A 9,316-nucleotide genomic window follows, 5' to 3' on the forward strand; every position below is an offset into this window, starting at 1 on the left:
ATGCTGCATGTTTGGGGGTGTTCTGCGTTATAATTCATTTAATGTTGTCTTCCCGAGGAAATTATGTCTGGGTCTCTTTAGGAAAATCCTAAACTTACTACTCCTTTGGCTTTTAGGGGGATGATTTTATCTGACCCTATTCAGAAATCTTCCTTACGTCCTGGAGATTATGATAATAAGCACAGAGATACTAGAAATGTTTTTATGAGGCCATGACTCCAGGATCTTCTTGGTACACCCGGCCCTGAGCAAACCCAAGCAAGACAATTAGAACAATGTAAACATAAAGGAGACTGGTGAGCCCCAACTGACCAGGAAATTTGACTACAGATCAAAGGTCTCCTCTTACATTATGTTCAGAGTTTGCTGAATAAGTAACACGCTAAATGGGGGAGTATGCAGGGCATGGCCCTAGAGAAATAGAAGTTCAATGAAAGGCTGATTTATGAGTAGCACTCTGACTAACGATTGATAACACACTGTTCAAAGCATGATGATTCACCTGAACTAGCTCAGATACTCTCTATTTGCCTGGCTCTCTGAAACCACAGTGCTGTCAGCCTGGAAACTGGCTGTTATGTAAAACGTATGATTTCCTTAGCAAAAACAGTCTATAGATGCTTTGAAATAGGGCTATAGGACTATGATAGAAGAAAAATCTGTTCTGTACTTATTAATTGTAACTGAACCCATGACCCCCATACATGGTCTAGAAAATCAAACACCTGTCTGGAGACAAAAATGATAATAATCTGTATCTTTTTAAAAATCATGAATTTGTCTTTGACTTATAAATCTGTATAAACAAAGAAGCAGTCTGATTGCCAGTCAGGCAGGCTGCAGGATTCTCTTCACCACCACCATGCTTGGCACACTTCTTCCCTCACCGACTTCTTACCTTCTCTCAGGAAACTGTCAACTGCTGGGGCTGGCCCCTGGTACCTTAACTTTGTTAATGCTTTTATGGTTATATAAATCATTGTCTTCATGTTTGCAAATGCACAGTGAGGTGTTTAAGAATAAACAGTATTCACTTATGATAGCTCAGAAAAATAGTACATATGGAAAGAAGATAACTCAACTTGAGCATATATATATATATATGTATATGTATATATATATATATACACACGCTTGATAAATCCCTGTGAATAGTGCATATAATTTTTATTTTGTTTTGCTCATTTGTTTGTTTGAGGGAAGATCTCCTCATGTAGCCTAGGCTGGACTATAACTTGTATAGATCCCGCTAGCCTTGAATTCACGGAGATCCACCTGTCTCTCCTCCCTGGTGCTGGGATTACAGGCATGCACCACCATGCACAGCAAAGCATTTCTTGTTCTAGTCTTGCAACATTGCTGTAAACCTGAAATTACATCATAATAAGAACTTGAAATTTTGTTGTGGACATGTGACATAGGGTAAATTATTTTAAACACTTCAAAATAATGTTTTTAGGATTCTGTGATATCTGTGGTATGTCAGCATCTATAATTGTGTTTTCTTCATCTTATGTAAATACTTTGTAGCTATTTCAGTATTTTTAAGGAAAGGCCCTAGATCTGAACATGGATGCACTCAGAGAAGCAGAAAATACTGGCCTATATTGAGGAAGAAGAGACAGTTCTCCTTCCTCCCCTCTCTCTCACATGCAAGCAGATGGGTCCACAGACACACACACAGGAGAAAAGAGAAAACATAGCTCAGTGGAGCGAGACATACTTCTTACCAACTAATACCCAGATTCTTTATTATTTTCTTTGTCTCAATGGAAAGGTAAATAGAAAAAGGTATCTCTGGACAGACCCACATGCTATAACAGATGGACCCTTGAGACCTGTTATAAGAGACACATCCTACCAGAAATATGATGTTGAGGGAGGCTGGAAGCGGAAGAACAAGGAACCTAAAATAACCCAAATTCTCATTTTTTTCTCACTCACCATTATTTCAACTGAATGTCCCAAGATAGGGGAGCTTGATTCACAGTATGTGAAAGTCACCTCTCTAGATAATGAGCTGCAAAGAAGGACAGAGAGCAAATCTGGAGAGGCAAGTGGAAAACAACCACATATAAGTGGATTTGCTTCTTTATTCTGGGTCAGCCACTCATCAGTCTGCTCAGACTATGCTCACGTGTTTTCTATGTCCTCATCACACATGACACAGGTGGTGCTAATTAGTCAGGCTGACTTTGCTCCCAACATGGAGCTAACAAAGTACAAGCACGTCCTATAATAATTCATGTACTTGTTATTATATTGGGTTTTACGTTGGGTCATACACATAAATCGCTAGTTCTGTTTGCAGTATCATTTGGCTAGCCTAGTGGACAGTCCTTCCATATGTTTGGAACAATTGTGAAAGGATGTTTTTCTTTTTCCATTTGTTAAATTTCATGATTCTTTATATTAAAAAAAAAAATCATGCAAAGGGAGTCTCGGCGGCACTTTCCATCCCCCTTCATCATGTGTCTAGAATGCCACCATAGTTAAGGAGAAGTTGAAGTCTACATACATCATAAAGAAGATTTCTTTATTTCTTTTGTATTTTTATTTCTTTTGTAAGCCTAACAAAGTACCTTTTGGAAGCCTTGCCTGAGTTCTCTCATCCTAAGTGCTTACACAATAAGATCGAGGGAAGGAGGAAAAGTTTTGCGCATCACATTAAGCAAAACTGGGATTAAGGTGGCTATGGTCTCTGCCAGGTGAGCCACTGAAACCACTACAATACAACAATAGTGTAGAAGAAGAGGATGTGGGTGAGGTGGGAGCTACATGTTCTCAGAGCCTGAGAAACAGCTTCAGCTGAGTTGAGCTTGAGTACAGAGTGCAGAATCAAAGTATATAACAATATTATGAGACCCAGGTCACTCCCCATTCCAAGCCACATCAGGATTAACTGGAAAATGCGATTTGGCCTCCTGTCATCACAAGCACAAGGCTTGTGATACCAAGTTGAGAGCACAGGCAATGATCAATTTCATTTCTGGAACAATAATTCCTCTGGACTGCAAGCTCAGGCACTGGAATGATGAGCAAGCAATTTCTCAGCACCGTAAACAGGGTGGCTTTTAAGATCAAGGAATTGATGGTGATTGATGAGTAGTGGAGAGGATAACAAATTGCTATGTATCTATCAAAAGCCCTGCAGAGAAAGATGACAGAGTCCATGCCTACAAAGTAGTTGAATGGCATAAATCTGAGCAAAACACTCGGGAAAGCCAATGACCTTGGCATCAAACCAAGAGATGGCCAGGATCTTTGGCACGATGGTGGTGGCAAAGCCCATGTTTACCACAGGAAGGATGCCCAGGAAAAGGTACATGGGCTGCTTCAAGGAAGGGTCCTGATAGATGGTGATGAAAATGAGAACATTTGTCCCTATTGCTGAGACATAAAGCAGGGCCAATGGTAGGGAGAGGCGGTGTTGCCAGCTGTGAATGCTTGGGAATTCCATCAGAATGAACTCAGACACCTGAAACTTGGTACCACTGAAATGTTTGAGAGACATTTTCCTGTGAGAAAAAGAAAAGATAGGATTTTCAATGTTGTGTTCTCTGAACATAAGCATCATTAGATAATGCTTTACTCCTATATTAAAGATTCCTTTTTAGTCAATGAATGTGTGCTTAGGAAGTTCACACACTCTATAAAATTACATCTAAAACTCCCATTTCTAGTCTTTATTTGAAAGGCAAAAACATGTCATTGTTATTGAAGGGCTGTCTCATTAGAACACTTAAGATTACTAGTACTTATTATTAGAGTATATGTCATAAATCTGGTTCTTAAAATGCAGAGCTGGGGGCCTCTAGATCATATTGTGAAGTCAATTACATATTGTACAGCATGCGCAAAAGTGCACACTAAAAAAATCAGCAAGTCACTTCCAGTTTGAATAATCATCACTGAGAGATACAACACACTGTCCTCATAATCAAATCATGATGAACTTCATATTTAATTCTTGTAAATACAGCTCTGGTTATTGATTCAAGCAATGCAATGGTGGCAGAATGGGTAAAGGTAATGCTTTTTAGTCCTGCCCTCCCCCCACCTCAGTAGATTTAGCACAGCTTTGGGATACCCAAGAATCACCTTCCAGAAATTTTCTGCTGTAAGAACTGTGTTACTGGATGTCTTTACTGTTGTTAGAACTTGATCTCCTGGTATAGGGGAAGACAGCAGGGTGACAAAAAGCCTTTCATTTGGTGACAAAGGAAGATGTCTTTTGTGTATTGCAATGAAATTCATCAAATGTGATTTCCTGACTTTTCCCACGGTCTTTAGCATATCTTCCTGGGATGGGCGGGATGGGGAGAGAGGTGGGAGCAGAAATTCCTGACTGCAGTTGGAGTTTCTAGTTTCTTAATATTTTAGCTTATACTTGAATTACTAGATGCAAATGAGACATTTATGTCTTCAGCTCCCAGTGCAAATGCTGCATGCTATTGCATAACAAGCTCTATCTGTGCAGACCTCTGTTCTATGTTCAGGTTCTCATGGATCTACTAGTTCAAGATGGTATCTGTATTCTGAATAGTGACAAAGCCTACAGAAGACGCGTGATGACTCTGCTTGCAATGCATTCAGGAGATGAGGCTACTGCTTCATCTTTTGCCTTGCCACTGCGTTTGAAGACACTGAGAAGTAGTTTTAAGATGTAGGGAAAGAAAATTAGTTCTTAAAAAAAGAATAAGTGCTTGGGTGGGGGGAACTTGTAGAGCTCCGATAAAGAAGCAAATTCTGTGGTGCAAGAAGCAATTAATAAGACCCACCAAACCTATCAAGAGGTTTGCATTGATAGAGATACTTTGAAGAACAGTTTGGATAAAATAAATAAAAACAACTCTGAGTCTTTGAAATGACTGAATGCACAGCTACAACCTAAAGATGTAGAACTTCTCCAGCTAAGAACAAAGGTGGAAATTCAGCGAATGATGAGGAATTTAAATCCTCCTCAAACCACAAGGTAGAAAGCGTGAGCAGTATGGGAACAAGACCTGGAACTGACAAGGACAGAATGTAATCATCTCAAAATAGAGCTACAAAAAGCCAAACAGATAGATCCATCTCAGAAAGATAAACTCTACAATGGGGATCTCTAAATGATATTTTAAAGCCATCATCATGATGCACATGTCCGTATTACAGCAGAATAGAGATTATAGACAATCTCTTAGTACAGGGCTTGGTGTTATTACAATAATTCAAGAGATTTATGGCAAGAGAAATAAACTTAAAGGTCAGAGTTACGTGGGTTGGGGTGAGACCATGGTAGAAAGCTGTGCCAGCACATCCAGTCCAGGGCTTGATTCTTGCCATTGCCAAAGAAAGTATTACAGTTAACAATCGGAGTCAGGGAGAAGCAATGGAGCCACTGCCAGATTCAGATATGCTGAAACTTTGCCAGTAAGCCACTGCCATGTGGTGATACACAGATTAATAGAAACGGGTTAAATTACTGTGTAAGAGTTAGCCAATAAGAAGCTAGAGCTAAGGCACCAAGCAGTGTTTTAATCAATATAGTGATGGGGAAGCTCAGTCAATCCCATTCTGTTTTGGGGGTGTGTCCCCCTCAGGCCAAGAAATACAGAGAATTCTTGCAGGTGTGCTCCCCACTTCCTCTTTGTTTTCCTGCGCTCCTGGCTTTCGCGGGATCTTTGGTCGTGTAAGTTTTCCCTCAATTATTAAAATCTTTTGAATTGAGCTGGTCTGGTTATTTATCAATCGACCATGCCCATCAATATAGTTTCTGTGTGGTTATTTTGGTTCTGGGTGGCCAGGATGAACAAGCAGCCCCTCCTTACTACAATTGGCACACCAACGTGGTGGACTAAATTCACTGAAAAAATCTGAGAGAGCTTAATTCTAGACACAAAAACACAGAGTTTAACACAGCTTCTTGTTTTTTGCTGATGGCGTGCTTCAGCTCCTTTAAGAGAAGTTTTCCTGATTCAGGTGTAGCAGGGGAAAAAAGCCATGCTGTTTTGAAATGTCGGCTTTCTGGGCTATACTGCCAGTGAAAACTCTGACTCTTTCAGGCAGGAGGACTGGCTATAGAGCATTTGACTGGGGTTTGTGAGCAGACTGCTGCAGCTTGCTTAATGGTGGCATGGACCGGCTGTGTGCCTCGAAGTAGAGTTGTGTGCATGGTTCTCAGAGGTGGCAAGCAGCTCTGTCATGCTGGACTGGGTGGAACAAGCAAAAACTGCTATATTTTCCTTATCAATGATGCAATTTAAGTTTTTAAGAAGTGCTTAGCATTTTAGGAAGTGCTCCTAGACAGTAAAGAATTACAGATTCGCAATAAGGTAGATTCAGATATAAAAGACCTCTAAATGGGTCACAGTGTTGGATGAATGTATGTAGCCTTGGGAGAGAGAAGAGAAAGAGTATACAGAGTTGGAAAAGAAGTAAATCATTTTTTTTAAAAAAGTCTTTAAGCAGACAGAGTACAGATAGTCAAATTTAAAAGGAGTAAAGAAAAATAAGCCACTCAAAAAATGGAAAATTCACAGAGAGTCTGGATTATGTATATTATTTTGTTATCTTTGAAATTTTTGACTGTGAAGGAGCTAAATACAGAGAAACATTTCATTGTATGAGCTGCTAAGCGAAACTAGCATGTATATTATAAAGGTATCTTGACTTCAGAATTTGGGTCTAAGAATATGTTGCTTTGGAAATGAGGCTCTTCTTTTGTTTCCACGGAAGATAAGAACCTGTGAATTACTTCTAGGCCAATATGGTTTGATAGAACACAATGCCCTGAAAGATCACCTTGAACATACTCAAGAAATTACTTTGCCTGACTGCTGACTAAGATGAACCTAGCACACAGGATGCACCATGAAAGACCTGATTAACAGTGCCCCCAAACAGCAAGAAGCAGTATCACAAAACTACGCCCATATTCCCAAATATTGCTTGTAAATGCTTCTTTATATTTAAAGGGGGATATGATATAGATATGAATAATTTGCATTAGTATAGATGTTGGTTTATTGATACAAATTTAAGGTCAAGTTTGTTATACTGTGTGTGTATATATGCGTGTGTGTGTGTGTGTGTGTATATATATATATATATATATTTCTGTTCTTGATTAAAGTATTGTGTTTGTGTAGCTGATTTAAAAATGTAATACATAAAAAATATAAGTTAATAGATACTCATCTATAATTGTCAAGCTTGTAGTCATGTTAGTTAGATTTTCTAGCTGTATAGAGATATATTTCAATTAGATAGATATTCCTCAGATCTTATGGAGATGTTCAGAATATGGCATTTAAAATGTTTTAATAACTTAAGACTTTTCATGACAGTGAGACACATCTGCTCCTGGCAGCACCAATCTATTTCAAGAGGATGATGGGCAATGAAGAGGCTCTTTATGGAGTTTGGTTGCCATTTGGGCAAGGAACTCCTCTTGCCTGAATTTCTTAACTGGACATGAAGGGCCCACAGGGAAATGATTGCTGAACCTGCCTAAAGGTGAAATGATCCTTCAGGGTTCATGCTTCATGAAAGAGCCTGCCAGGCATTCTGCAGAACACAGAGGAAAATGACTGACAAACTGCCAATATAGGCAGAACTGTATTTGAAATTTCCTACTTTATGGAAAAGTCTGCAGGATACCATGGGCCTATAGACTAAAGATGGATGCCCCAACGGTACAGAAGAACTTTGGGCCACTGTTCAGGTAACAAGATGTCTCTGTCAATTCTAGAGTTTGAAAGTTGCTTACAATGAACTTAGTGTTTACTTAGGTAATATTATATCTTTCTGGAGTCTTTGATGGAGTTGAAGAATAGATAGAAAATAGATATAGTTTTTGTCAATTATGATAAAAGATAAAGTAGATATAAATATTGTAACTGCATTCTTGTTTAATACCTGTTTTGTTATATGTAATTTTACTATATTAAAGCCTTCCTTTTTATTTAAACATTAAAGGGGAAATTATGTGGGAGGTCCTTCTGTCTGTGTGTTGCTTTTATTGGTTAATGAATAAATAATTGTCTTGGTCTATAGCATGGGAAGAGGAAGGCAGAGTCAGGGAGAGGCAATTGAGCCACTGCCAGAGTCAGATGTGCTGAAATTTTGCTGGTGATACACAGATTAATAGTTTAGTTTTCCTCACCTACCTCTGTTCTGCCCTGCTATAGGTCCAAAGCTGTTTCTTTATTCATTAATGGTAACCACAGTATACAGAGGTGAATCCCATATCATATGCCCATCAAGTTGCCTTCTGAATATTTATATTTATGTTCAAAGCATTTACGTTTGCTTTGACCAGAAAGACTACTTTTTGCAGGGGACAGTGGTTATGAGAGAGGTTCATAATTAGTCAAGATGTTGAGAATAATTGACTTTGAATGCTCAACCGTGAACATAGCATCTATCTGATTCCTTCCATGGTTTAGATAACATCTCAGAAAAAGTGTCAGAAAGAATGTAAGATGAAGAAAAGGTGAAATATAGAACACTGTCTTTTATTCAGGATTTGCCTTGTATCTGGAGCTCCTATTGACTATGATGAACTATACAAGATTGAGCCTTTCAACCTTCCATCATAAAATAGGAAGAAGCTCTCAAGACACCACCTTGTTGTTAGGAGTGAGGGGTTCAAGTGGCCATACCATTGCTCTCCGCATCTATGAGAATTTAATCACTGAGGGAATTGTAAAGGCATTGCTTAAGTGGTATAACTGCTAGTACATTGCCCATACTCTGACAAATAACCCCTCACTCACAGTTCTGTGAGCAATCCTAGTTACACTAATTGGGCCACCAAAAAGAAATTTCTTTTTAGGACTAAAAGTAGAAGATGGGATAGTCTAGAGGAAGAAGGAAGCAGGAGTGGAAGGAATGCAAAGGTGATGGGGTAAGGTCAGTATGATCAAACTTCATTATATAGCTGTCTGAAATTTTTACAATGACACTTATTGCATAAAATTCATATGTGCTAAGAAAAATCTTTTTCAAAAAACAATAGTTATAGGTTAAAAATATAATTCAGTAGCTAAACAATTATTTGGTAAAGAGTGTAAGACTAAGTTTGATCTCTATCAATGCACACACATGCATACACACACAAACACACACACACAAGTGGTACACATGCACACATACAGAGGCAAAGGGATAAAGAGGGAAATGAACTACGAAGAAAAAGTATCAGTAAACTCAAACAAATTGTGGACCCAAGCAATAGAATTGGATGATGGAATGAGCCTTTGCCAGCATATTTTATGCTTTCTTGAACATTAAAGGAAGTAACAAAAAGTGAACACATCAAGAAAGAAAG

The 9,316-nt window shown here is 38.7% G+C and overlaps 1 pseudogene; it reads right to left on the minus strand.

Moving 5' to 3' along the window:
• Nucleotides 1-2,570: 2,570 nt before the first annotated feature.
• Nucleotides 2,571-3,514, minus strand: LOC121457392 (annotated as a pseudogene).
• Between the last annotated feature and the right edge of the window lie 5,802 nt (nucleotides 3,515-9,316).

This window comes from Microtus oregoni, unplaced genomic scaffold, assembly GCF_018167655.1.
Source record: "Microtus oregoni isolate MIOR12 unplaced genomic scaffold, Mior012 000016F_ref0000370, whole genome shotgun sequence".
In the NCBI taxonomy this organism is placed as follows: domain Eukaryota; kingdom Metazoa; phylum Chordata; class Mammalia; order Rodentia; family Cricetidae; genus Microtus; species Microtus oregoni.